General features: G+C 47.2%; 2 protein-coding genes and 17 non-coding genes across 21 annotated transcripts in view; 3 read left to right on the forward strand and 16 right to left on the reverse strand.

The window, feature by feature from the left end:
* Positions 1 to 1,323, reverse strand: part of plxnb2b (plexin b2b) — a 171,222-nt gene extending 169,899 nt beyond the window's left edge. For both annotated transcript variants that reach the window (XR_007961676.1, XM_052060665.1), the window contains exon 1: positions 699 to 1,323. The gene's annotated coding sequence lies outside the window, so the exon portion shown is untranslated. The remainder of the gene's footprint in view (positions 1 to 698) is intronic.
* Positions 1 to 26,507, forward strand: part of LOC127597570 (SRSF protein kinase 2-like) — a 446,193-nt gene that overhangs the window by 254,705 nt on the left and 164,981 nt on the right. Inside the window, exon 1 of one of the 2 annotated variants that reach the window (XM_052060691.1) lies at positions 3,270 to 3,282. The exons of the other annotated variant lie outside the window; for it this stretch is intronic. The gene's annotated coding sequence lies outside the window, so the exon portion shown is untranslated. Of the gene's footprint in view, positions 1 to 3,269; positions 3,283 to 26,507 lie in introns of those variants that run through there. 2 annotated transcript variants of the gene reach the window in all.
* On the forward strand, positions 8,971 to 9,111 carry LOC127598477 (U4 spliceosomal RNA). Its single transcript, XR_007961928.1, has one exon. It is a non-coding gene; the product is annotated as a U4 spliceosomal RNA (small nuclear RNA).
* On the forward strand, positions 9,967 to 10,107 carry LOC127598481 (U4 spliceosomal RNA). The gene has a single exon (XR_007961932.1). It is a non-coding gene; the product is annotated as a U4 spliceosomal RNA (small nuclear RNA).
* Positions 15,656 to 15,729, reverse strand: trnan-guu (transfer RNA asparagine (anticodon GUU)). Its single transcript has one exon. It is a non-coding gene; the product is annotated as a tRNA-Asn (tRNA).
* On the reverse strand, positions 23,523 to 23,596 carry trnan-guu (transfer RNA asparagine (anticodon GUU)). Its single transcript has one exon. It is a non-coding gene; the product is annotated as a tRNA-Asn (tRNA).
* On the reverse strand, positions 23,671 to 23,744 carry trnan-guu (transfer RNA asparagine (anticodon GUU)). Its single transcript has one exon. It is a non-coding gene; the product is annotated as a tRNA-Asn (tRNA).
* Positions 23,825 to 23,898, reverse strand: trnan-guu (transfer RNA asparagine (anticodon GUU)). Its single transcript has one exon. It is a non-coding gene; the product is annotated as a tRNA-Asn (tRNA).
* Positions 23,979 to 24,052, reverse strand: trnan-guu (transfer RNA asparagine (anticodon GUU)). The gene has a single exon. It is a non-coding gene; the product is annotated as a tRNA-Asn (tRNA).
* trnan-guu (transfer RNA asparagine (anticodon GUU)) lies at positions 24,127 to 24,200 on the reverse strand. Its single transcript has one exon. It is a non-coding gene; the product is annotated as a tRNA-Asn (tRNA).
* On the reverse strand, positions 24,281 to 24,354 carry trnan-guu (transfer RNA asparagine (anticodon GUU)). Its single transcript has one exon. It is a non-coding gene; the product is annotated as a tRNA-Asn (tRNA).
* Positions 24,435 to 24,508, reverse strand: trnan-guu (transfer RNA asparagine (anticodon GUU)). The gene has a single exon. It is a non-coding gene; the product is annotated as a tRNA-Asn (tRNA).
* trnan-guu (transfer RNA asparagine (anticodon GUU)) lies at positions 24,589 to 24,662 on the reverse strand. The gene has a single exon. It is a non-coding gene; the product is annotated as a tRNA-Asn (tRNA).
* trnan-guu (transfer RNA asparagine (anticodon GUU)) lies at positions 24,737 to 24,810 on the reverse strand. The gene has a single exon. It is a non-coding gene; the product is annotated as a tRNA-Asn (tRNA).
* Positions 24,888 to 24,961, reverse strand: trnan-guu (transfer RNA asparagine (anticodon GUU)). The gene has a single exon. It is a non-coding gene; the product is annotated as a tRNA-Asn (tRNA).
* Positions 25,492 to 25,565, reverse strand: trnan-guu (transfer RNA asparagine (anticodon GUU)). Its single transcript has one exon. It is a non-coding gene; the product is annotated as a tRNA-Asn (tRNA).
* On the reverse strand, positions 25,646 to 25,719 carry trnan-guu (transfer RNA asparagine (anticodon GUU)). The gene has a single exon. It is a non-coding gene; the product is annotated as a tRNA-Asn (tRNA).
* trnan-guu (transfer RNA asparagine (anticodon GUU)) lies at positions 25,945 to 26,018 on the reverse strand. The gene has a single exon. It is a non-coding gene; the product is annotated as a tRNA-Asn (tRNA).
* trnan-guu (transfer RNA asparagine (anticodon GUU)) lies at positions 26,099 to 26,172 on the reverse strand. Its single transcript has one exon. It is a non-coding gene; the product is annotated as a tRNA-Asn (tRNA).

Here is a 26,507-nt window from a genome sequence, read left to right on the forward strand (position 1 = left end):
TTTTGGGTCTTGAGGAGATTTTAAAAAATGCTGCTTGGATAGAAACCCAGTAGTGCTGTGAGATCTGTCTCCCTAGTTCAGCCCAGAGTTCAAAGTCTGCTGCACACAGAGATTGAATAACTTTAATATTTTTAAAGCGTTCTGTTAAGGGGTTTTAATGATGTTAATATAGTGTATGTTGTGGTAATGTGGTTTGTTAGCAAACTTTTGTTGGCTTTGCTTAAGAATGACTTTATTGTATTGTTGTGTTTGTAAATGCTTGGTAGTTTGATTGTGTGAAGCACATTGCCTTGTTTATGGAATGCGCTGTATAAACAAAACTGACTTTGCTCGTCTTACAACGTGCTGTCTGACGTTAATGTGTCACGCCTGGGCATGTTTGGCCGTGTACTTTGCGTGACTTAATCACACTGAATTGCCTCATCTTGCGTCGAAACTGTCATACCCAAGTACCAGTTTGGCTCCGAAGCTCTAAACATGTGAAACCCTGCTTTAAAATACCAGAGTCTGAAGCTGAATGCCATTCCCCAGTTATTATGATCCATTTTTACACACTTCACATGGGCACAATGCAATCCTGTGTGATCCGTCAATGCGAATGTTCTGAAAACTTGCTGGCTTAGTCTACCAGACAAACGGTGAAAACCATGCATGATCCCAAGCAAACACTCCCCTCCCCAAGAAGAAAAAAAACTCACCTCGGAGAAGGAGGGAAGAAGCTTCAATGGCCAAAAGCGGTCAAAAACAAGTCCGCAAATAACATGAAGCTCCCTGGTTGTTGTGCTTGGGGGAAAAAAAAGAAGTCAATTCACATGTTCCTCCCCGTGGTGTGATTCTCAGAAAAAAAAGGCACTAATTCCTGTTCAAAGCTCTTCGCCGGGCATCGAAAACGTCAGCGACACGGAAGGAGAGGAAAAGAGGGGCGCGGGGGGGTGGGGGGGCTCTGCCAAACTTGCGATAGCGGAGAATGTTCCTTCTACGCCCAGGTGCCGAGTCACGTGGTCAGGTCCAGGTGTGCTTCCTGGAAGCGCGACACACCTGTGGGATCCGCTCGCTCGCGGAGATCCGGTCGAAGGGGAGCGAAGAGACTGAGGGGAGGAGGCGGGTGGCCGACTCACGTTGGCTCGCGAACGGCTACGGGAAAGTCCGCGCTTCGGTGTGCCCGCCGCCGCCGTTGCTGCCGCCGCTGCTGCCCGCGAGTCGCAGCCGGCAGAGATTGAGAAGGATGAGTAGGATGAGTGGCGAGCTGCAAGGCAGAAAGTCGACTGCGAGTTGGGGTCGTCTCCGTTTGAGTCGCTGGAATCTTTTCCGCGGGAGGTGGGAGCGGCGGAGTGGGAGGGAAAGGGGGGGGGGGGGTGATCCAACCAGCGCCGAGTCCGGAGCGAGGGAGGCGGTTCCTCGCATCGGGAAAATAAGCTTAACAGCGGTGCCTTGATTGGCGAGTTGAATTCGTCCCAGGGCCGCGCTCGTAACTTCAAACACGCGGATCTCAAATGACATTTCCCGCTGAAATGAATAGAAATGTCATCATCAGATCAAATCAATCACTAAAGCAGCCTGCCGCCTGCTGAAATTTTTACAGACCGAAGGCTTATATGCTCCAAGCAGACCAGGAGAAGCTTATCCATGCTTTTACGCCCCATTAACAGAAATCCGGCATTCTAAAACCCTTGATTTTCACAATTCATGTACAGCAATTCTACATTTAAATGATATATTTGTAATAATACACATTTTGAGAGAATCGGTCCCGTCAAAACACTTGGTTCTTGTAATATCAATGTCAACCAAAAGCCTTACTTCCACATAAGAGCAAGCTTACAACATTGGTGAGAAATCATTGTTTATCGTAGCATCTACAGTCATGATTTCATAACATAAAAATGAATGTGCCATCGATCATAGTATGCAAAACGGTGTCGCCCATCAGCAAGAGTTGATCACTTCGACACTCTGTTTGCTAGCCAATCAGTCGATCATTGCATCAGCGTTATGCTTTTGTTTGTGTGACATACTGTATATAAATACCGTTACAGCCCCCCAAGACACACCAGCATTTTATTTTGTAATGTGTTTTCAATAATATAGCAGTCCACAGTAGCGATACATTAATTCCTTTGAACCTTAAGATCACTTAACTGTGTAGCACATATATCAAACCCTCGTGCTGTCACGTACGCAATTGAATTTCGATTATTTGCATTCAGCGTCACTCGAATGTACTACAAATTTTGCATCTTGATATTTGTGACGGCGAGTACCGTAAATGCTATTGCTGCTACTTGCATACCAGAATACCCTTTGAGATCAATAAAGTGTACATGTAATCTATCATGCTGCATGCAGCTTTTTAGTTCATTTCATGCATTGATTTGAAAAGTGAGCCACAGGAATAAAACAAAAATGAAATCCGTGCTTTATGACCTTGACTCGAATATCAGGCAGCCATTTTGGTGAAGTAAGTTTTGTACCTTCTGCTGGAACTCGGTGTCACTTCACGTCACTTATGCAAGTGATTTATAGGCATGCAAATGAGGCTGCCCGTTTGGGGAGACGCTCGGTGTCTGCCAGGGTGGACTGGCGATGTAGTGAGTCTCACTGGCTGAGAGCTGACACAGGCACAAAGCTGGCAGAGATTCACGTGGCGGGATGGGGGGAAATGGCCTTCACAGGTCTTCATGTTGACTGATGAGCTCCTGGAGAATGTAGGCCAAGCCAGACAAGTGTCAGGCGTGCAGACACCTCAAGACACAACCCTCCCACCTCTCTCTCGGCACACCAAATCACAAGCAGGAGGGGTGTTCAATGTGTCCGAACGTGTCTGACGGAAGAATAATGAGGCTACTTATTCTCAGAAGTGCTAGCCTAAATGGATGTCGCGAAGCAAGAAAGGCTAAGTGAAAACAGATGTTGAGGTTTACCTAAGGATGAAGGGAACTCCAATTTATCTTAACAAAAAACGTCACTCAAAGACTGTCAATTATCTTCAGGTCTTCCAAAAAGATGTGTCTGAAGTTCATTGAAGACTCTAAAGTGCCTTCACTGATTGCAAGAAAGTCCTTGGAGATGGTTAGAATAGAAAACTGCAATTTTGTATTCAATGTTTGTGAAAACAAGTGTGCCAGGTTCGTTGAAGTCTCAGTTGTCTTCAATACTTGGTTCATTAACTCATTCAGTACTAGCCAATTCTGGACCAAGTCTGAAAAGACGTTTAATAACGTCTTTGGGAGTGAATGAGATAAAGACTTTCAACTGCCTTCGATGTTTGCAAAAAAACAAAACAAAACAAAAAAACATGTGAATTAGGCTCATGGAGACTCAGTTAAGTTCAGTTTACAAAAATATGTGCGATAGGATTACTGAAGACTCGGTTGTCTTGCTGGCTACAAGAACATGCAAGATCATTTACGACTCTTAATTGTCTTCTGTTTACAAATACAAGTATGTTCGGTTCATTGAAGAGTCTCAAGTGTCTTAAGTATTTACAAAAACATCTGTTAGGGTGATTGAAAATGCTCAAGTGCTGTCGGTGTTTACAAAAACTAGCATGTTTGGTTCATTAAAGTCTCGCACTGATCTTAAGCTTGGAAGAAAAAACATGAATGCCGGAGTTTATTGAAGCCAGTCAATAGTCTTCAAGTTTACAGAAAACGTACCGTAAATTGGGTCCATTGAAGTTTCTCAAATGCCTTCACTGTTTACTAAACAAATACAGGCTAATAAAAGTCTTTCAGTTGTCTTCAGTTTACAACAGGCATGTCCAGCTCTGGTCCTGGAGGGCCACTGTCCTGTCCTGCCTGTTTTCCATCTCTCTGGGCTGCAACACACCTGATTCAGATGATCAGCTCATCAACCAGCTCTGAAGCAGCATTAGAACAATCCTGATTATTTGAATCAGGTGTGTTGCTCCTAGGAAAGCTGGAAAACAGGCAGGACAGTTGCCCTTGAGGACCGACTTTTGATACCCCTGGTTTACAAGAACACTTGTTTTAGGTTTACCGAAGACTCAGTTGTCGTCGCATTTTAAAAACAAGTATGACAGGTTCACTGAAGATTCAAATGCCTTCACTCGATATAAAATAAGAATGTTAGGTCCATTGAAGTCTCTCGTGTGTCTTCAGTTTATATACACAAAAAACATTGATTGTAAAGCATTGATGACTCGCAATCGTCTCGACTTTTCAAAAACAAGTACGTTCGGTTCACCAAAGACTGTCAAATGCGAATTGGAATGTTGATCTGTGCTGTATCTTTATGTAGCACACATCGGGATGATGTGTTATCACGCCCACTTGGTGTCAAACGGTCCCATTTTGTCATGCAGTGGACAAATTTGAAAATGTCTATCAACGACACATTATATGATAGAACATCATTTATGACAGCAAATCGGCTGTTGCACGATGTTGCGAAGTGGACAAGTCCGACTCGAGGTTCGGTCCCGAGATTGTGCCGTGGCGTTACACTGCCCCCTTTTGGTCATAACCTGCACATTCCCTACAACGAACTGCCCTAAGATTTGACTTGCACGGCAGCGAATGGCATTCTTTGGAGATCATCACAACACTGATGTTAGCTATCCTAGGGTACAGACATTCAAAACTACATAATGACACCATGGATGGCGAAACAGAATGTCATTTTAAACCAGTTATAGGAATAAAATTATACAAGTGACCCAAAATCAAAACAACTGCATCCACACATCGTTTGGGACTATATGTGCATTTGGTTCCCCTGTGCTTGCATACAGAGCAAGGATGCAAAAACTTGAGCTTCGCCGTGACCCTGAATAAAATATAAAGTTAATGGATGGATGCTTTTTTTTCAAAAGGTAGCCCAGGTATACTGTCATGTTTTAGTTTTGCTCCGGGTAATAAAGATCTACCGAGTGTGTTATTTCTCTGTGACGGTTGTGCAATATTCTTGCTTGTGTTAAATCCAAGATGTGGTGACGACAGATGGAGTGATTCACAGACGCCGGGAACTTGTCATGGCGGTAGATGGTGGAAAGGTGTGAAGAATAATTCAGCGGGGACACCGGGGGAAATGTATTTAAAGCAGACCTGGTGCTGGTTTCACTGGCTGCCGACTGACGGGCCTAACTCAGTGGTCCTCAATCTGTCAATACTTTTCATGAGTGTATCAAGTAAGTGGGTTTTACAGTATGGCGGTTGAAGCTTATGACTACTTTGAGTAGAAGACTGGCAAAAACTATGTGCGACAACAAGACATCAGGTTAGTCAGAGAACAGACAGACGGGTTTATGGCGGCAGACTAGGAATAAACACCAAGTGGGAAGCAGCAAGATGGCAGCAGTGGGGAGGGGGCACGGGGGAGGGGCAGAATGCAAGAACCAGAAAGTAAAGACTGGAATCAGAATCAAAGCGTCATCGTGTACGGCTGTATAGTACACGGAGCGTTATGCTGATATGTCTGTATGCTTCTGAGCAGAGCACTGAGGTAACCTCGCACAAGGCACTGTGATATTTGTTTGCCTTATCAGATGTTCCTGTCACTCCACACAAGAAAAATGTCATTGTTATCCCCCCACCCCACCCCCACCATCTATGTTTATGACACAATCTAATCACGGCTGCTCCGGCTTCATCATCTGCATTGTCCAGGTGGCCTCTCTTTAGCCAGCCTGACATGATGTAGCCCAGATCCCACCATGCGTAGCCTGTGCCCACGGTCACACACACACACAAACACACACACACGCACACACACACACACACACCTGCTTGAAGGCAGACAACATCCATTTCCTTCTTAGGGGGAGAAAAAAAAACACTGATCATCAGTCTGAAGAGGCTTTGCGTCCTCGACAAGCTCTGTACTTTCACCATTAGAGCTCCAGTGCAGCCTCCAAATTGGATCACATGCACAGTCTGGGGACTTAACTAACAAGCTTGCATTTCCACAAAAACAAACAAACAAATTAGTCTAAGTTCATCTGGTAAACAGGTAAGTTAATGATATTTCAATGTCAGAGCTATAAACTATGTTTGTCCTCTGTATAAATGTCTCCTTAAATTATTGTGACATTATTGTCCCTCCATTTCATTCATTCATTCATTTTCCGTACCGCTTGATCCTCACGAGGGTCGCGGGGGGTGCTGGAGCCTATCCCAGCTGTCTTCGGGCAGTAGGCCAGTAGGCTGGCAACCTGAATCGGTTGCCAGCCAATCACAGGGCACAAACAGAGACGAACAACCATCCGCGCTCACACTCACACCTAGGGACAATTTAGAGTGTTCAATCAGCCTGCCACGCATGTTTTTGGAATGTGGGAAGAAACCGGAGCACCCGGAGAAAACCCACGCATGCCCGGGGAGAACATGCAAACTCCACACAGGGGGGCCGGAGCTGGAATCGAACCCTGTACCTCTGCACTGTGAAGCCGACGTGCTAACCACTAGACTACCGGGCCGCCTGTCCCTCCATTTGATTTGTATTATTATTTTTACAACAAATTACTTTTGACAGCAGAGACCAAAGGAAAAATAGTGGTTTGGTAGGTAGGTCAAGACTGATCCTGTAGGAAAATCTGGGATAAGAAAAGCACTTACGCCCAGACCAGGAATCACACCCAGGCTGCAGCAATGAAATTAATTCCTCGTCACAAGACCTTCAATGGTAAGCAAGCAGTTACTCAAGTGTTCAACTGCTGCAGTACAGTGTACTGTACATCAAAAGTTACTATATTGGCTGGTTTCATCATTAGTTGGTTTGGTTGGTTGGTTGGTTGGTTGGTTGGTTGGTTGGTTGGTTGGCTGGCTATGCAGTCACTTGGTTCATTGATTGGTCTATTTGTCAGCACAGTATATTGATTAGTTATTTGGTTGGGTAGACTGGAACAGTATTTTGGTTTTGGGGCTGTTGGTTTTAAAACAGACATAAAAAAATCAGTTTATACAGTTTATAAAGGGTATTATCATTGTTTTGTTGAACGACCATTGTCAATGTAGTTTCGAGGTGTCTGGTGAACTGTATCATATTGGTGTGATGTGTTCGCTGGGAGGAAAACTGAGAAACTCTGGTTTTCCAGATGAGGATGAAACACAGTCTGACAGGATTCATTTTAGATTACTTGTTGTAATCCCCTTATCTACGTAACTACCTGTCCCAGAAAGTGATCCAAGCTACCCCACCAGCCTCATTGGCTCGCCGTTCTGACAGGAGCAAATCCTCCGTCTAATGTGGCAGCTTTTGACTGGCACACCAAATCTTATCTGTTAAGCACATGCTTCATCCTGCTAAAGCGCCACAACAGGTGAAAAAGCCTACAATATCATCACTCTGACATTGCAGTTTTTGGAATGACACTAATACAATACGCAGAAAAGTGCATGCGATTTGAAAAGTATATAACCTCTACGAAAACAAAATAGCCATTAACGCCCAGTTTCTTCTTTGAAGCTGGCTCCAGAACAATGAACAGAATTCAACAGAATACGGTATTACGGAAATTTTATTTTTATTGCTTGAATAAAAACCTGAGGTGTTTGTCCACCCGTCAAGTGTGAAATTAAGCAACCAACTAAATCTACCTAGTTGTGAAGATGTGTCTGTGAGCGATCTGCAATTTTGAGAACTGAGAAGTGTTTTCAAGTGTGAAAAAATGCACATTGGCGCCATTAATCGAAATGAGTTAATTTGTCTTAGAAATACTTTTTTTGTTCGTCTGAAAAAATATAACCTACATGGAAATTAAAATGGAAAACTTACAATTACAAAACTTACAAACTTACAAATAAATTACACCGACGTGGTCTATGACGCGTAGGTTCAATATCCAGTCTTTTCTGTTGGAAAACAGTTTCTAATATTTGACGACCATTTTTTTTCAACAGGTAATTTGCCTTCTCTCGTTAATGACTACATCTAATACAGATGTGATACTTGGGTATTTACATTATCTTTCCTGTGGAATACTTTGAAGAATTATCATTCTTATTATCCTGCGACGAGACTCCGACGCAGCTAACAAAACTTGAGCCGCTAATACGTTCATTGGCTCTTGTTTAGTCAGCACTCCGTACTTTCTTGGTTGAAAACGAATATTTTGTGAATTTGTGTGTTTCGGGGTTGATTTTATATTGTCTCGGCCTTATGTATAACTTACATTAATCGACAATATAAGGTCGTAAGCTTTTTCTGGAAGAAATGTGTTCGGTTTATCGAAGTTTGGTTTGGTTTGTTTATTGAACATAAAACATATACAGTCGTAATTTGACAGACCATAAGGTAAATAAAATAGTAAAAAAAGAAAGAAATCAGTCTTCATTCAACACGGTTATTATGCTCAAGGGGTCAACAGCAACACCTGGTGTTTTTCCTGAGCATAACGTCATCGGTTCCATGTTGAGGAAGTGTAAACGTACGTGATCTATAACTAGTAATTGCCCCGTAATGCATTGTTACGCAAAAGCTATTTTACCCCAAAGCTGAAACAATTTTTCAAACAGATATAGTTTATACATATAGTTGATTCTTTGCGAATTCAAGCACCCTGAACTTCACATAAGTCTACGCGCATGCGTACATATAATTTCAGGTTTAGGCGGAAGTTTGAGCATCTCAAAGAATGTTGCCTTTTCCGCATAACTAGTGTTTAAACGAAACAAATCTGACGGGTGCAATCCTCTATTTTAAAAATATTAATTGTGTTGAGGCGAGACGTGTGTCAGCTTCCACCACGCAATATCCAAATGTATGCACGTAGTACGTGACGGCCAAACCAAACCAAAATAGGAAGTCCCAGAATGCATTGCGTCAAGGAGCACATTTTTATAACAGCGTTTACTTAAATATATCTGAAGCCGACACAGTGATATATACAACTATTAAATGAAGATTTAGTTTATGAAAATGAATCCCGCCGTCCGTTTAGCAATGTTATGAGACCGTCACTATGACACGTATGCTGGGTAATGACGATCCTGATGCTCGCTCCAAGATGTCAGCTTTGCGCAGTGGCAGTATCGTAGCCTATGAGGTTTATCCGAGGCGCGATTATTGCTAGTTGAAAACTTTACCCAATACCCCGCCTTGACGACTTGAAATATAGTCGGCTATGGCAATTTTTGACGGTCTCTACGGAGACTATTATTGCTGTTAAAGAAACTGACTCTTCATTGATTCTCCATAGTACGAATTATTTTCTCAACAATGAGTATATTTGTGTACATAGTTGGTGAGTTTGTGTCGTATTTGTAATCATCGATACTACTGATAACCCAGTGTCGTCAACAAGGTATTTCGACAAGTTCTCCAATCGCAGACGAGCTCTGATAATACGTAGCATTTCGCCAAGTGCGTATTTGAAAATGTCACTATGCGTCTACGTCAAGACGGGGCATGCGCAGACCGGACACAGCTTGGCTGTTTACATGGTCATCGTTCGGATTGGTTTAAGGAATATACCACTCCTGTCAATCCGAATGGAGCCCCATTGCGATTTGGCTTTTTCTTCCGACTGAGGCGTTTATGTGGAGTATTTTTATTCCGTTTGATCATTCGGGATTCGGTCGAATCGTAATACCTGGCTCCATGTAAACCCAGTGACGCTGTGTCATCGTTGTCTTGTGTTCAAGTGTTCAATAAAATGTTGGTATTATACTTTTAGAATGACCGAATGTGTCGGTGCTTTATCAACGTAGGAGTTTCCATTGCAACTGTGAAGTTACAGGACTCGCGTTTGCTCGGTTTAACAACAGCAAGTCCCATAATGCTTTGCGGCGTCATATTCATCAAAAATTCATTAGTAATAGAAACGTTTTCGAAAGTGTATTAGAGATGTGTTACCATAAACGAAAGTTTTGTTTTCGTGAAAATGTTAGATAAATGTGGCATTTGTCTTGGAATGTATAAACAAACGTGTTTCCTGATTTTGTGAAGACCGTCAGCGTGGAACGTATGCAGGGTTGGTTAGTGCTTTTTGGGAATCCTTCCCAAATCAGCTTTGCGCAGTGGCAGTATCGTAGCCTATGAGGTCTAACCGAGGCGTGATTATTGCTAGTTGAAAACTTTACCCAATACCCCGCCTTGACGACTTGAAATATAGTCGGCTATGGCAATTTTTGACAGTCTCTACGGAGACTCGGATCTTTGTAAATTTAATACTTTAGAAATTGTGCTTTCCCAGAGATAATGATAGTCCCATACTGTAGTGTTGTAATCAGGGTTCTGTTTGTCAATACCAAGAATGGTAGTCAAACATCGTCTCGATCGCAATCTCGGCCAGAATACTGCAATTAGTGTCATCTTTTTTTGGGGTGTTTTTTTTAATAGAATCAAATCCAAACCTTTAACCAAAGCTGTGTTGTATTTACTCAACTTCACTTTCCATTGAAACAGTCACAATTCAGCACAATTCACTTTTGACGGGTTTTCCCAACAAGAGTCCCATAATGCATTGCGGGTTAGTGTTCATTAATACTAAAAAATAACAAAGCTTTCGTAACTAGTTGGAGGCTTGTGCTTATACTAATTTTGTGGACAGTGTATTTTGTGCAGTGACGGATATTTGGTAAAAGGCAATAATTTAATTAGTGGTTGTCAAGATCAAAAAGCATTTTTTTGTTGAAAAACCATTACCAGTTTTGATGACTTACAATCGTGGCAGTAATTGCACTAATTGATTGCAATGCCTCACCCTAAAATGATTTTATTTGACAACTATACGCGATTAAATAACTCGTAAATAAACTGTCGTCATTCTCCCAGCAGTGCTCAAAATAGCATGTAACACACTTAATCGACCAGTGGAGGGCAGTCTTGTTCAAAGTGTTCTCACATCCAGCTACCATGTCACCAGCCCTTTGAAGTGCATCAGGAACAGTTTGTACCGAGTCTCACGTTGACGTTTCATTTGGCTCGTGAGCCAGCGTTGTCTGACAAGCGCAAAATGGAAAGACGTCATATTAACCCAGATTGTAGTTCAAGTGTTGGAAATGAAATGGCAACCTGTGGCTTTGTTGGCCGTAAACCAGAGAGCGCTTCTTTACCACGAACACATTGCACCGCGCCACAGGATTAGTTCCTAGGTAACCATGTGACCGTGCAAGCCATTGCTATGGAAACCAGTGTATCCACTCAGTCTCTCTTTCACTATCCAAGTTCGTTGAGGAAAATGTGATACGGCTTCTCGTGAATTGGTTTTGGTGTACAGGTCATCATCGCTCATAAGCAGGAAAAGTCTGCTGAGCTTTGACTCGTGTATTGCGATTCATTTCAAATTCGTCTCACTAAATAAGTGTTTTCCCCCAAAATAAATAAATAAAATTAAAAAGAAGAAAAAACAGCACCCAGTGAGCTTATGTGTGAATAGGATCACCCCCGGCCTCAATTTTCTACCTTACTACTGTCAGGATAGACTCGATTTCAAAGTCGTAACTGCATTCACGTGCGCCTCGACGCAAAGCAGATTTGACATACGGCAAGTGGACCAATCACCGGCTGTCAAATGCTGATATCATTTACATACGAAATACAGTAGCAGGCTCCGTGGTTCGTAAACAAACTTTGATGTTTTAGTTCGGCGGAATACCCGACTCGTTTCGTGCATTTATGAGCAAAGTGCCTAGGCTCCATTTTCAACCGTTTGAGAGAATCGCAACAGGGCTCAGCTGTGGAATGAAACTTTTGAGGGTGCCAGATGTCAGGAGAGAGCCCCCCCCCCTTGTTCTACCTCTGACTCCATTGTGTCATGACCCCTGTGTCTCATCTGTTTTGTTTTGGGGTTTTTTGTCACTCGTTATCAAGTTCGAGTGCATTCAAAGGCGTGTGTGTTCTGTGGGATGTTGTACCTGGAAATAAACATCATAACTCAGCAATTTTCACAGAATTTTAGAACTCTTAATCAGAATGATTGCAACAAAGTGTTTTAAAATTCCTTTGGCAAGTATTACAATTCATTCAATATAAGTTCAGGATTTTTGGACATACCCTGAACAAAGACTCGCGCATGTCATTTGTGTCCATCCATCCATCCATCCATCCATCCATCCATCCATCCATCCATCCATCCATCCATCCATCCATCCATCCATCCATCCATCCATCCATCCATCCATCCATCCATCTTCTACCGCTTATCCGGGGCCGGGTCGCGGGGGCAACAGCTTTAGCAGGGAAGCCCAGACTTCCCTCTCCCTAGCTACTTCTTCCAGCTCTCCCCGGGGGATCCCGAGGCGTTCCCAGGACAGCTGGGTGACATAGTCTCTCCAGCGTGTCCTGGGTCTTCCTCGGGGTCTCCTCCCGGTGGGACATGCCCGGAACACCTCACCAGGGAGGCGTTCGGGAGGCATCCGAATCAGATGCCCAAGCCACCTCATCTGGGTCATTTGTGTCATGACCCTGAATTGTGGGGCCAGTCAAGTAACATTTTCTCTACATATTCTACAGAAAGGACTTCAGTGTCAGTGAGCAACCTGACCGGAAAATGTTTCTTTTGTCTGGTTTACAAATATCAGTGGCAGACTCAGCAGGCATCTGCAAGCGCCTCGGCTATCTGTCCAAAAGGTCAACTTGCGAAGGTGCTCTCATCCATCATGCACGACTGCATTCAAAATGAATGCAACCTGTGTGGTCACGACAATTTCAACACGAGCTTGAGCATGACAAAACCCCGCCTGCGAGCATCGTAAACGAAGGACTTTCAGCCCTCTAAAATTATGAGACGACGGGTTGCGCTCGGATGAAAGTCAGCGCATTTGGCCGACCAGAATCGCATCGTGTGAAATAACAACACCATCTGGCCATACTTCTGTTCCTATTGTATGAACAGCAACAGCAGTCGTAGATCCCCCGAGAAACCTCTTGTATAATTACGCACAGTCCTCTTTTCATTTGGATCCCTACTGATGGGATTTGTCAGACCATTTCCAGGACTGCCGACAGAAAAGATCTATTTCAAATTCATGCTGCAAACAGCATGTAGCGTATTTTCCACACGAAAAGGCGCACTGGATGATGAGGCATAGCTTCAATGAATGGCCTATTTTGTCTTTTTTTTTTCATAGATAGGACGCAGCCTGCGCATTATAAGACGCCATCTAAAATGCATCCACTAGATGGCGCGACGCTCAAGGAAATGCCAACAGAACACTCCACTACACCCTGATTTATATATCTACGATCAGATGTCAGTAAAACGTATTCAATAAAGCAGCGACACAGTTCATTTAACCACCAGCAAGTTATGACATTGACTCGTTAACGTTGAACTCTCTTTGCCGCTGCTCTATTTCCGTGTTCAAGTGCGAAACCGATCGCCTTAACTTTGAACTCTGTGTTGTCAGCACGTCTTGAGCAAGGAGCCAATTTGGACTTGAAGTATTCCCGTAATAACCATACACAAGGCGCGTTGCATTTAAGAAAATGGAAGGCTTTTAGGTGCGCATTTAGTGCGGAAAATACGGTCGTTTAATTCTCACGACTATGACTAGCTCCTAAACTTCTTCGATTGTTTTTTGAGACGCAGTTTGGGAATTCTTTTTGTTGGATGTTTAGTTTGACGGTAACATGACAGTCACGAGCGTTTCAGGCGTTGTTGTCTGTGCTCTGAAGTGTCCTCTGGGTTTGCGCTGGCTAACTGGCTACTGATCCCGAGATGAGGGTTTTTCAGAACATAAACGCAGTCACACAGATGCGTACTGTGTGTTTGGGTTTCTCTTGCGGTCACAGCCATTGCTCTATCGAGTGATCTGGAAGCTCGGTAGCTTGCGGAGCGCCCTCTTGTTTGCTTTGCCGCTCGTCCACAAAGCCAGCTGAGGCACGTTGACTTAAGACATGAGCGACTCTCATCGCCCTTTTCTCCACAGCGCCTGTCTGCTCTTTATTTTGTCATTCAACACTGGCCAGCCATAAAAGGGCGAGATAAACACTAGTTGAGTCCTCCCTTCGCGCAAGGGCAAACATTTTCTCCACTTCACTTCGTCGAGACACACTCACGATATAATGAAGAGCTACACAACGTGCATTTGAATGAAGGCCACTCCCCGTGTCAGGACGCTTCGAGCGGATGGCGAAGATGCAGCCGACAGCAGTTGCTAAGGAACTGCCGAGGTGTTGGTGTCGGACAGTGACAATTATACTACGAGAATGTGATTATGTGTGAAGAATTCAACCGGCATGTGATGAAGGGACAAGAGCGTGCTTGCACGTGCCCGAGTACGGCGAGCCATGCTTGAATCGGCCTCCTGAACATTTACCTTGCCAGACAGTGTGATGCAACCGTCGTGGCTGGAGGAAATGACAGTACAGATTTCATCAGGAGATGCAGCGGGCAGATAAGATTAAGATTAAGAAAACCTTTATTAGTCTCGCAATGGAGAAATTCCAGATTCACAGCAGCAAAGTTATGAAAGGAAGAAAGTAGAACAACAAAAAAATAGGAGCTGCTGGAAAGGCAGCCACTCTCGCGGCGCCATTTTGAAGTCAAAATAACAAAAAATAACACAAGACAACACATAGGACAGAGACAGTCGTGCAATCTTCACCACTTTTCTGCATACACTTTGTTGTCTGAAGCAGTTATAGATGAAAGAGGAGAGGATCAAAGTGTCCTTTCACCAGTGGATCAGAGACATCATGCTGAAAAATGTGCACACGTCTGCTACAAGCAAAGTTTTGAAAGCAAACACGAAGCTGTAGCGTCCATTGACGAAAAGAGATTAGTTCACTTCTCCTGTCCCACATAATCCGCTTCAAACTCCAAGCCGCGACTCCCAGCTCCAAATCCGCATCGGCACTCCGCGCCAACGCTCCTTTCTTCTCATCGTCGGCTCCTCAAGACCTCCATCCATCCAGCCGCAGACCGTTCAACAGCACCGATCTCTCCGCTGAACAAAGCGGGGCTGTGAAAAATGTCTCCTCTTTGATGAATGTCGTGGCCAAAAAATGCTGAAAAAGGTCCACATCAAGTCCACACGACGTAACAACAAACACAAAGTGACAAAAGAAACACAAGAACAACAAAAAAAAGCAAGGCTCATGAGAGCACTTGCTGACGGCTGCCTACTCGGGCGCCATCTGATAAGCAGGATTATACGTAGTGGTGACAACAGCTAACATCCAGAAGTCAGGGAAAAGCACCGCTATGCGATGACTATTGTTTCATAATTGCTATTTGCAATTTTGCAACTATTGTCTTTAAATGTGCTATGAATCACAAATGCCAAGTCGTAAGTGCTATGGAGCAAGCCCGTCTGTCTAGATTCTTGTTGTTAAATTGATAAAAGTGTCCTCTTATATCTTTGATGACAAGAAAATGACATTTACATTTTGTCAAAGAACGTCAACAGACAGGAAGCGTCTCAGTGGATTTATCAGTTGGCCAACGAAGGTCGTTTGCCACTCGGTTATTGGATGACATTAATATCGGGAAATGTCAGCCTAGAAGTCAAGCAGACTGCAAAAGCGCCACTTTTCGAGCTGACTCACAAGTTTGTGGTCATTTGGTTGCCTGTTTTTTTCCCGCATGGCCGCCGCAAGGTCAACTGGAAAATAATTACCTCAATTTTCAAAACATACTTAAATGAAGTTACAGCCACCAAATATCAAGAAATTCTGAGACAAAATCATACAGTCTGTCAGTCTGAATAAAAGCTTCACACTTATATATGTATATTTATAAAAAAGACTCCGTCCCTGGGTGGGCTCGAACCACCAACCTTTCGGTTAACAGCCGAACGCACTAACCGATTGCGCCACAGAGACATGTAGTGGCCAAACCGTGCAACTACGGTTCTTAAGGCTTAACAGAGTGCTGGCCACGTGCACATTACAGGCAGCGAGGCAGACAGGCAGGGAGACATGCTTTCAGAGCACACTCGGCTCTTTGCTGGTGCGCTACAGCCTGCTCGCTTGTCCACATGAGCAGTGACAAGTGCCAGTTTTGCTCCATTTGATCTTCGTTTGTTCTACCTTAGTTGCTTGTTAGCCGCTCGCCCGGACAGCAAACCAACACTTTGGAGCAGGAAGCCCCCCCGTCCATCCCTTCGTGAGCTCTCAGACACAACCATGTTTCATTTGGTTCAATGTGCGTATTTTGTGCAAAATATGTGTTTAAGTGGGCCATTGATGGCAAAAATCCAAATTATACTATATTGTTGTACAGTCAAACCTCAGTTTTCAAACTTCTCTGCTGTCGACCAGAACATTTTTATGCCTCGGATTACGACCGAAAACCATTTTTCGACCAAACTGAGCAAACCCGAATACGCCCCTTGATTCCTCTCGACTTCCTCATTGTGAGCAGATGTGTTTGTTGTGATTTACGCAAATCTGACAGTTTTTCAAATGTTATTTCTGCATAGTGGATTAGCCTCTAATCGTGGGCTCATAAAAAGTGTCACGTCGCGTGCTCGCCAGCAGGTGGCGGGTTCTCCCGCCACCTGTTCGGCACACCTGCCCGTTATTTCGGGCTGATTACGTGCCTTTATTAGGCGACTCCGGCAGTCATCTCACTGCCGGAGAATTCCTTACCGTGCCATTGTTCGCTATTTGCTATTCTCGTCGTTCGACCATTTCTCGCTGCCCTATTGCCTTACGGCCCCAATTCTTCGCGTACTTCATATTGTCATCTAATTGTTATCTCGGTAGTTCCTCGCCCTTTATCGTTTCGCGAGCGTTTTCGGTTATCTTCCATATTCTTTCCTGGTTCTTATTTGACCAGCGCTTTCTGTTACCGTTTTCCCTGTTCGGGCTCCTTTTGTTATTTATTAAAATCCCTTTGTTCACACAAGATCTTTTCGTTGTCTGCTTCTCCGGGGATCCACCTCGTCTTTTTTTCTGTTGTGCACGAGGCGATTTCTCATCGCCTCGGGCTCAACGTGACAGAATTCTCCGGCCACCATGGATCCCGCAGACGCCGAAAAGATCTTGTCCGCTCTTGCTCGACAAGAGCGGCAAGTGAGTCAGCACCGCCAAGCCCTTACGGAACTCAACGGCGCGGTCTCCATGCTGGCTCATCGGTTCGATGATCTCGAACCTCGCCTTATTCGGGTGGAGGAACGAAGACCACCTTCCGGGCTTCGTCCTACCACCCCGGAGGCTCCCTCCTCGTACCCTCCTATGTCGAGGGAGCCCTCGCTTCCACACCCCCCTCGCTACGGGGGTGAACACGGGCAGTGTGGACACTTCCTACACAATTGCTCGCTAATATTTGACCAACAGCCGTCCGCCTACGCTACTGACGCCGCCAAGGTGGCCTATATCATGAGTCTCTTGACAGGTCCGGCGGCATCGTGGGCAATCGCGACCAGCGATGCAAAGCCGAATCTCCGCACCTCCTATCCGGATTTCGTGGCAGCCTTCCGTCGGGTGTTCCACCATCCCGTGCGGGGCAGAGAGGCGGAGGGGCGGCTGCTCGACCTGCAGCAGGGAAGGCGTTCGGTCGCTGACTACTCCATCGAGTTCCGGATCCTGGCCGCGCAGAGCGGTTACGACGATCGGGCCCTGTGTGGACTGTTTCGCCGTGGCCTGAACTCATTACTCAAGGACGAGCTGGCGACCCGCGACCACAGCACCGATTTGGAGGAGCTGATCGACCTCGCCCTCCTTATGGACAATCGCCTGAGGGAGCGAGGCCGGGAGCGTGGAGGTGATCGGTATCCGTCCCGCCGCACCACGTACCGTGAGGAACATCGTGGGTTCGGTGATCACTCCCGGGACGAGCCGATGCAGCTGGGCGGCAAGGACGGTGGTGCGGAGGAAGAAAGGCGCCGTCATCGCGACCGTGCTACAACTAGCGGCGACCATCCATCCCCCCGCGCCGCAACCAGCCATCCGGGATCGTCCTTCCACGCTCCTCCCGAGTACTGTGAGTCACGGCCCCGCGCGTCGCCCCCCGAGTCTAGGCGAGTCGATAAGCGACCAGGACATCCTAATAGACTCGAGCTCGAGGCGGAGGTATTCGGCGAGTCCCGGTCAAGACGGGTTCGGGCCCTGGTGGATTCGGGAGCCGATGATTGTTTAATGGACACTAGTCTCGCGTCCGAACTGGGGTGCTTTTTAGAGGAGTTGGTTGTGGCGAAGCGGGTGCGTGATCTGGATGGGCGCCTCCTGGCGGTGGTAACGCATCGAACGGAGCCGTTAAAGCTTTCATTATCCGGGAATCATATTGAGCATCGTCGTTTTTATGTTATGCGGTCCCGGAACGCCCCGATCATCCTCGGTTTACCCTGGCTCCAGACGCATAACCCGGTGATCTCATGGGCGCGCCCCGCGATCGATAGCTGGAGCCCTTATTGTTACCAGCACTGCCTGCGGTCAGCCGTCGGGAGGCACGAACGCGTCACGCCCCCCGAGGAGATCTGCCTTGACGGAGTGCCGGAGTGCTATCGGGACCTTGGGGAGGTCTTTAGCGAGGATCGCGCGCGCTCCTTGCCCCCACACCGCCCCTACGATTGCGCGATAGACCTGCAGGCGGGCGCTCCGTTGCCAACCTCGCGTCTGTATCAGGTATCCCATCCCGAGCGTGAGGCGTTAACGGAGTATATTAACAGCTCGCTCGCTGCAGGTCTCATCAGACCATCACGCTCACCGTTAGGGGCGGGTTTCTTCTTCGTAGGGAAGAAGGATAAGTCCCTACGACCCTGCGTAGACTATCGTGGACTAAATGAAATTACAATTAAAAATAGATACCCGCTACCCTTGTTGGACTCCGCCTTCGCCCCATTGCAATCAGCCACCATCTTCTCAAAATTAGACTTACGCAGCGCGTACCACTTGGTTCGCATCCGAGAGGGCGACGAGTGGAAAACCGCGTTTAAGACCCCCCTGGGCCATTTCGAATATCTCGTCATGCCTTTTGGCCTCACAAACGCACCTGCCGTCTTCCAGAACCTCATTAATGACGTGCTCCGGGACATGATCAACATCTTCTGTTTTGTTTATCTTGACGACATTTTAATTTTTTCTCGTTCTCTGCATGAGCACCAGCAACATGTTCGGCTGGTGCTACAACGTTTGCTCGAGAACCGGCTCTTCGTCAAGGCAGAAAAGTGTGAGTTCCATGTTCCCGTCATCTCCTTCCTGGGGTTCATTATAGAACAGGGCAAGCTACGGGCGGACCCCATTAAGACGCGTGCGGTCACTGAATGGCCGGTCCCGTCCAACCGTAAGGAGCTGCAGCGCTTCTTGGGGTTCGCCAACTTCTATAGGCGTTTCATCCGTGGTTACAGCCAGATGGCGCTTCCCCTAACCCGCCTTACCTCGGTCAAAATCCCTTTTAAGTGGGACCCTGCCGCGGATGCGGCGTTCGCGCGTCTTAAGGCGGCGTTCACTAGTCCCCCGGTGTTGCAACATCCTGACCCTGACCGCCCTTTCGTCGTAGAGGTGGACGCCTCGGATTCAGGGGTGGGTGCGGTGCTGTCCCAACGCTCCCCAGTCGACCAGAAGCTGCACCCCTGCGCCTTCTTCTCCCGTCGACTCAGTGCCGCCGAGTCGAACTACGACGTGGGCAACCGGGAACTGTTGGCTGTGGTCACCGCATTGCAGGAGTGGCGGCACTGGCTCGAGGGGGCTAAGGAACCGTTTACCGTATACACAGACCATAAGAACCTCGCCTACCTCCGCTCCGCGAAGAGACTTAACGCCCGTCAGGCCCGGTGGGCCCTCTTCCTCACCAGGTTCGACTTCGTTCTCACCTACTCCCCCGGTTCCAAGAACACTAAGCCTGACGCCCTTTCCCGGCTCCACGAACCTGCGGGGAGGGACCGTTCCCCGGAGACCATCCTCCCGACCCAGTGCATAGTGGGGGCCGTCCAGTGGGAGATTGAGCAGCGGATCCTGTCCGCCCTGGTGGGGGTGCAGGTGCCGGCGGGGTGCCCAGCAGGGAAGCTGTTCGTGCCTCCTGCCCTCCGTTCGGAGGTCCTGCAGTGGGGACACGCATCCAAGGTGGCGTGTCATCCCGGGGTGAACCGGACTGTGCAGCTCGTCGCCCAGCGTTTCTGGTGGCCGGAGCTCCGCCGCGACACGACGGAGTTCGTCAAGGCCTGCACCTCCTGCGCCTGCGGCAAGTCGTCGCATCAGCCCCCGGCGGGACTGCTCCAACCGCTGCCCATTCCTCCTCGCCCGTGGTCTCACATCGCGGTGGACTTCGTCACGGGCCTACCGCCTTCCCGGGGCCGGACGGTCGTGCTCACGATCGTGGACCGATTCTCCAAGGCCGCTCACTTTGTGCCCTTGTCCAGGTTGCCGTCGGCGCTGGAGACCGCCAACCTCCTCATCCAGCACGTCTTCCGTCTCCACGGCATTCCGGCGGACATCGTATCGGATCGGGGGCCCCAGTTTGTGTCCCGCGTCTGGAAGCGGTTCTGCCGGTCCCTCGGAGCTACGGCCAGCCTGACCTCGGGATACCACCCTCAGTCCAATGGGCAGGCTGAGCGCGCCAACCAGGATCTGGGGGCGGCCCTCCGCTGTGTCTGTCTCCACCGTCCGGCATCCTGGGCCGACCACCTGCCCTGGGTGGAATACGCCCACAACACTCTCGTCTCCTCCGCTACAGGCAGGTCGCCGTTCATGACGGCCTACGGCTACCAGCCACCGCTGTTCCCGTCCCAGGAGGGGCTGGTGGAGGTCCCTTCCGTGCAGCGCCACCTTAAGCGGGCCCATCACGTGTGGAGGGAGGCCCGGGCTGCGTTGTCCCGCACAGCGTCCCGGAACCAGCGGATCGCTGATCGTCGTCGGCGCCCGGCGCCCTCATATGCGGTGGGAGAGAAGGTGTGGCTGGCTACGAGGGATCTTCGCCTGGCCGGCTCGTCTGCCAAACTGGGGCCCCGATTCGCTGGCCCGTTCGAGGTCGAGGCCGTCATCAACCCGGCTGCTGTCAGGCTCCGTCTACCTCCTACCATGAAGGTCCACCCCGTCTTCCACGTCTCCCTTCTCAAACCCGTCTCTTCCAGTGACTTGGCTCCTCCTCCCACGCCGCCGCCCCCTCCGCGGGTCGTCGACGGTGACCCGGTGTACACGGTTCGTGCCATCCTGGACTCTCGGCGCAGGGGCAAGGGCTTCCAGTACCTGGTCGACTGGGAGGGCTACGGGCCGGAGGAGCGGCAATGGGTGCCTCGCTCCTGGATCCTTGACCCGTCCCTTCTGCGCGACTTCCACGCTGCTCATCCGTCCAAACCGGGTAGTCCGCCGGGAGGCGTCCGTTGAGGGGGGGGTACTGTCACGTCGCGTGCTCGCCAGCAGGTGGCGGGTTCTCCCGCCACCTGTTCGGCACACCTGCCCGTTATTTCGGGCTGATTACGTGCCTTTATTAGGCGACTCCGGCAGTCATCTCACTGCCGGAGAATTCCTTACCGTGCCATTGTTCGCTATTTGCTATTCTCGTCGTTCGACCATTTCTCGCTGCCCTATTGCCTTACGGCCCCAATTCTTCGCGTACTTCATATTGTCATCTAATTGTTATCTCGGTAGTTCCTCGCCCTTTATCGTTTCGCGAGCGTTTTCGGTTATCTTCCATATTCTTTCCTGGTTCTTATTTGACCAGCGCTTTCTGTTACCGTTTTCCCTGTTCGGGCTCCTTTTGTTATTTATTAAAATCCCTTTGTTCACACAAGATCTTTTCGTTGTCTGCTTCTCCGGGGATCCACCTCGTCTTTTTTTCTGTTGTGCACGAGGCGATTTCTCATCGCCTCGGGCTCAACGTGACAAAAAGTTTCGGATTTCGAACAAATCGCTTTTCGAACAGCCTTGTGCAAAGGATTATGGTCGAAAATCGAGGTATGACTGACTGTATTATGTTTGAAATGACTTCTGCCTGGCACAATGCAGAAGCTTGTTCATCCCTCCAAACATTTTCTAATGTGCTTATCCTCACAAGGGTTGCACATTGCTGGTTGATTTCCTTTGTGGTCGAGTCTTTGTTGGAGCTGTGAACATTTCAGTGATTCAAAAAGCCGACAGTATCGCAGCTCAGTTGGGGGTTTGGTGCTTTTCTTTATCATCTTGTAAGCTTCTGCTCTTCCAGATATAATGGAGCCAGTCCACAAAGTAAAACATTCACATGTTTGTTTTTTTTTGCCCTTTTCTTTGTGGTTTCTACTCCTTTCAGTCCCTAGAGAATTCAATCAAATCAGATACAATTGGATCGTCTCACAAAGGGATCACTTCAAAGTACTAATCTATTTGTGAAAATGAAAGCGGTGACAAAAGTCTTTTTTTCCACATCAATCTCTCGTCTGTACCATCAATTTCTTCTTGGCTATTGATTTTCACCTATCACTTCTTGTCAATGCTATTGTGACACCGCATATTCTTTCGGTCTCAGGATGAGACGCTCAGTGAGCCTGTCAATTTCACCTCTAGAAACTTTCTAAAATACCAGCGTCTGACATTTTGCTTTTGATGTAAATGTCACAGGTAACCTTGGTCGAAATCCACACCGTCGAGAGCATCCAACTCCACTGTCGCTGACTGAGCACAAAAACTAAATATACAACAACCAGAATATTGTCTATTTAAATTCTAAGATGTATTTTTGTTTTCAAAACCTCCCCAATGCTAATGCTAATGTCAATGTAAAATCCCATTGACAAGCTAATGAGCTCCGCGTTCCGGGAGGGCCATTCCTTCAAATGCCGAATATCAACATTTAAGGCAATGCACAAAGGCATATCGTCTTCCTAATATCTGAAGAACAAGTTATATTCGTGTTCAATCGCCACTTTCTTCTTCTACCGTTTTATTCCGAACGTCAAGTCAAGTCAACAGTATTTATAGAGCACTTTCAAACAGCCATCGTTGCATACAAAGTGCTGTACATGGAGCAATTTAACATGCACAATAAACAGTAAGACAAATCGGTAATAAAGGCGGTAGAAAGCACCAGACAGTAAAACCAAGAACAAACCTAAGTCATGCTGAGTCGAATGCCAAAGAATACAAGTGAGTTTTGAGGAGGGTTTTGAAGATGAGCAGCGTGAAGGCTTGCCGAATGTTCAGTGGGAGGTCATTCCAGAGAGAGGGACCAGCAAACAGAAAAGGCTCGAGCCCCTGTGAGCCTCAGTTTAGTTCTTGGTACAGACCTGAGGCGCCGGGCAGGTGTGTAGGGGCGGATGAGCTCAGAGAGGTAAGGTGGGGCGAGATTATTCTGAGATTCGCTGACCGATTGCGCCACAGAGACACTTGCTCTTAAGACATACATTCAGTTTCGATTTTTAACATGCAAGACAATCCTGCCTAAAAAAAGCAGAAGTAAAACGGCTTTGGGTGGGCTCCCACTACCAACCTTTCGGTTAACAGCCGAACGCGCTGACCGATGGCGCCACAGAGACACTTGCTCTTGAGACATACATTCAGTTTCGATTTTTAATGTGCAAGACAATCCTGCCTAAAAGCAAAAGCAAAGCGTCTCTGGGTGGGCTCGAAACACCAACCTTTCGGTTAACAGCAGATTGCGCTGACCGATTGCGCCACAGAGACACTTGTTCTTGCGACATGCATTCAGTTTCAGTTTTTAACGTGCAAAACAATCCTGCCTAAAAACGAGAGCAAAAGCGAAGCGTCCCTCGGTGGGCTCGAAACACCAACCTTTCAGTTAACAGCCGAACGCGCTGACCGATTGCGCCACAGAGACACTTGCTCTTGAGACATACATTCAGTTTCGATTTTTAATGTGCAAGACAATCCTGCCTAAAAGCAAAGGTAAAGCTTCCCTGGGTGGGTTCGAACCACCAACCTTTCGGTTAACAGCCAAACGCGCTGACCGATTGCGCCACAGAGACACTTCCTCTTAAGACATACATTCAGTTTCGATTTTTAACGTGCAAGACAATCCTGCCTAAAAACAAGAGCAAAAGTAAAGCGTCTCTGGGTGGGCTCGAACTACCAACCTTTCGGTTAACAGCCGAATGCGCTGACCGATTGCGCCACAGAGACACTTGTTCATATGACATGCATTCAGTTTCAGTTTTTAACGTGCAAAACAATCCTGCCTAAAAACGAGAGCAAAAGCAAAGCGTCCCTGGGTGGGCTCGAACCACCAACCTTTCAGTTAACAGCCGAACGCGCTGACCGATTGCGCCACAGAGACACTTGCTCTTGAGACATTCGTTCAGTTTCGATTTTTAATGTGCAAGACAATCCTGCCTAAAAGCAAAAGTAAAGCTTCCCTGGGTGGGTTCGAACCACCAACCTTTCGGTTAACAGCTGAACGCGCTGACCGATTGCGCCACAGAGACACTTCCTCTTAAGACATACATTCAGTTTCGATTTTTAACGTGCAAGACAATCCTGCCTAAAAACGAGAGCAAAAGCAAAGCGTCCCTGGGTGGGGTCGAACCACCAACCTTTCGGTTAACAGCCGAATGCGCTGACCGATTGCGCCACAGAGACACTTGTTCTTATGACATGCATTCAGTTTCAATTTTTAACGTGCAAGACAATCCTGCCTAAAAACGAGAGCAAAAGCAAAGCGTCCCTGGGTGGGGTCGAACCACCAACCTTTCGGTTAACAGCCGAACGCGCTGACCGATTGCGCCACAGAGACACTTTCTCTGGCAACATACATTCAGTTTCGATTTTTAAAGTGCAAGACAATCCTGCCTAAAAACGAGAGCAAAAGGAAAGCGTCTCTGTGTGGGCTCGAACCACCAACCTTTCGGTTAACAGCCGAACGCGCTGACCGATTGCACCACAGAGACACTTGCTCTTTCGACATACATTCAGTTTCGATTTTTAATGTGCAAGACAATCCTGCCTAAAGGCAAAAGCAAAGCGTCCCTGGGTGGGTTCGAACCACCAACCTTTCGGTTAACAGCCGAACTCGCTGACCGATTGCGCCACAGAGACACTTCCTCTTAAGACATACATTCAGTTTCGATTTTTAACGTGCAAGACAATCCTGCCTAAAAAGAGCAAAAGTAAAGCGTCTCTGGGTGGGCTCGAACCACCAACCTTTCGGTTAACAGCCGAATGCGCTGACCGATTGCGCCACAGAGACACTTGTTCTTAGGACATGCATTCAGTTTCAATTTTTAACATGCAAGACAATCCTGCCTAATAAAAGCAGAAGTAAAGCGTCATGGGTAGGCTCGAACCACCAACCTTTCGGTTAAAAGCCGAAAGCACTGACCGATTGCGCCATAGAGACACTTGCTCTTGAGACATACATTCAGTTTCGATTTTTAATGTGCAAGACAATCCAACCTAAAAGCAGAAGTAAAGTGTCCGTGGTTGGGCTCGAACCAACCACCTTGCAGTTAACAGCCAAACGCACTGACCGATTGCGCTACAGAGACAATTGCTCCTACGACATACATTCAGTTTCAATTTTTAACGTGCAAGACAATCCTGCCTAAAAACGAGCAAAAGTAAAGCGTCTCTGTGTGGGCTCAAAACACCAACCTTTCGGTTAACAGCCGAATGCGCTGACCGATTGCACCACAGAGACGCTTGTTCTTATGACATGCATTCAGTTTCAATTTTTAACGTGCAAGACAATCCTGCCTATAACCGAGAGTAAAAGCAAAGTGTCCCTGGGTCGGCTTGAACCACCAACCTTTCAGTTAACAGCCGAAAGCGCTGACCAATTGCGCCACAGAGACACTTGCTCTTGCGACATACATTCAGTTTCGATTTTTAACGTGCAAGACAATCCTGCCTATAACCGAGAGTAAAAGCAAAGCGTCCCTGGGTGGGCTTGAACCACCAACCTTTCAGTAAACAGCCGAAAGCGCTGACCAATTGCGCCACAGAGACACTTGCTCTTAAGACATACATTCAGTTTCGATTTTTAACATGCAAGACAATCCTGCCTAAAAAAAGCAGAAGTAAAGCGGCTTTGGGTGGGCTCCCACTACCAACCTTTCGGTTAACAGCCGAACGCGCTGACCGATTGCGCCACAGAGACACTTGCTCTTGAGACATACATTCAGTTTCGATTTTTAATGTGCAAGACAATCCTGCCTAAAAGCAAAAGTAAAGCGTCTCTGGGTGGGCTCGAAACACCAACCTTTCGGTTAACAGCAGAATGCGCTGACCGATTGCGCCACAGAGACACTTGTTCTTGCGACATACATTCAGTTTCAGTTTTTAACGTGCAAAACAATCCTGCCTAAAAACGAGAGCAAAAGCGAAGCGTCCCTCGGTGGCCTCGAAACACCAACCTTTCAGTTAACAGCCGAACGCGCTGACCGATTGCGCCACAGAGACACTTGCTCTTGAGACATACATTCAGTTTCAATTTTTAATGTGCAAGACAATCCTGCTTAAAAACAAGAGCGAAAGTAAAGCATCTTTGGGTGGGCTCAAAGCACCAACCTTTCGGTTAACAGCCGAACGCGCTGACCGATTGCGCCACAGAGACACTTGCTCTTAAGACATACATTCAGTTTCGATTTTTAATGTGCAAGACAATCCTGCCTAAAAAAAGCAGAAGTAAAGCTTCCCTGGTTGGGCTCAAACCACCAACGTTGCAGTTAACAGCCAAACGCACTGACCGATTGCGCCACAGAGACACTTGCCCCTAAGACATACATTCAGTTTCA

The sequence above is a fragment of the Hippocampus zosterae genome, chromosome 3 (genome assembly GCF_025434085.1).
Source record: "Hippocampus zosterae strain Florida chromosome 3, ASM2543408v3, whole genome shotgun sequence".
In the NCBI taxonomy this organism is placed as follows: domain Eukaryota; kingdom Metazoa; phylum Chordata; class Actinopteri; order Syngnathiformes; family Syngnathidae; genus Hippocampus; species Hippocampus zosterae.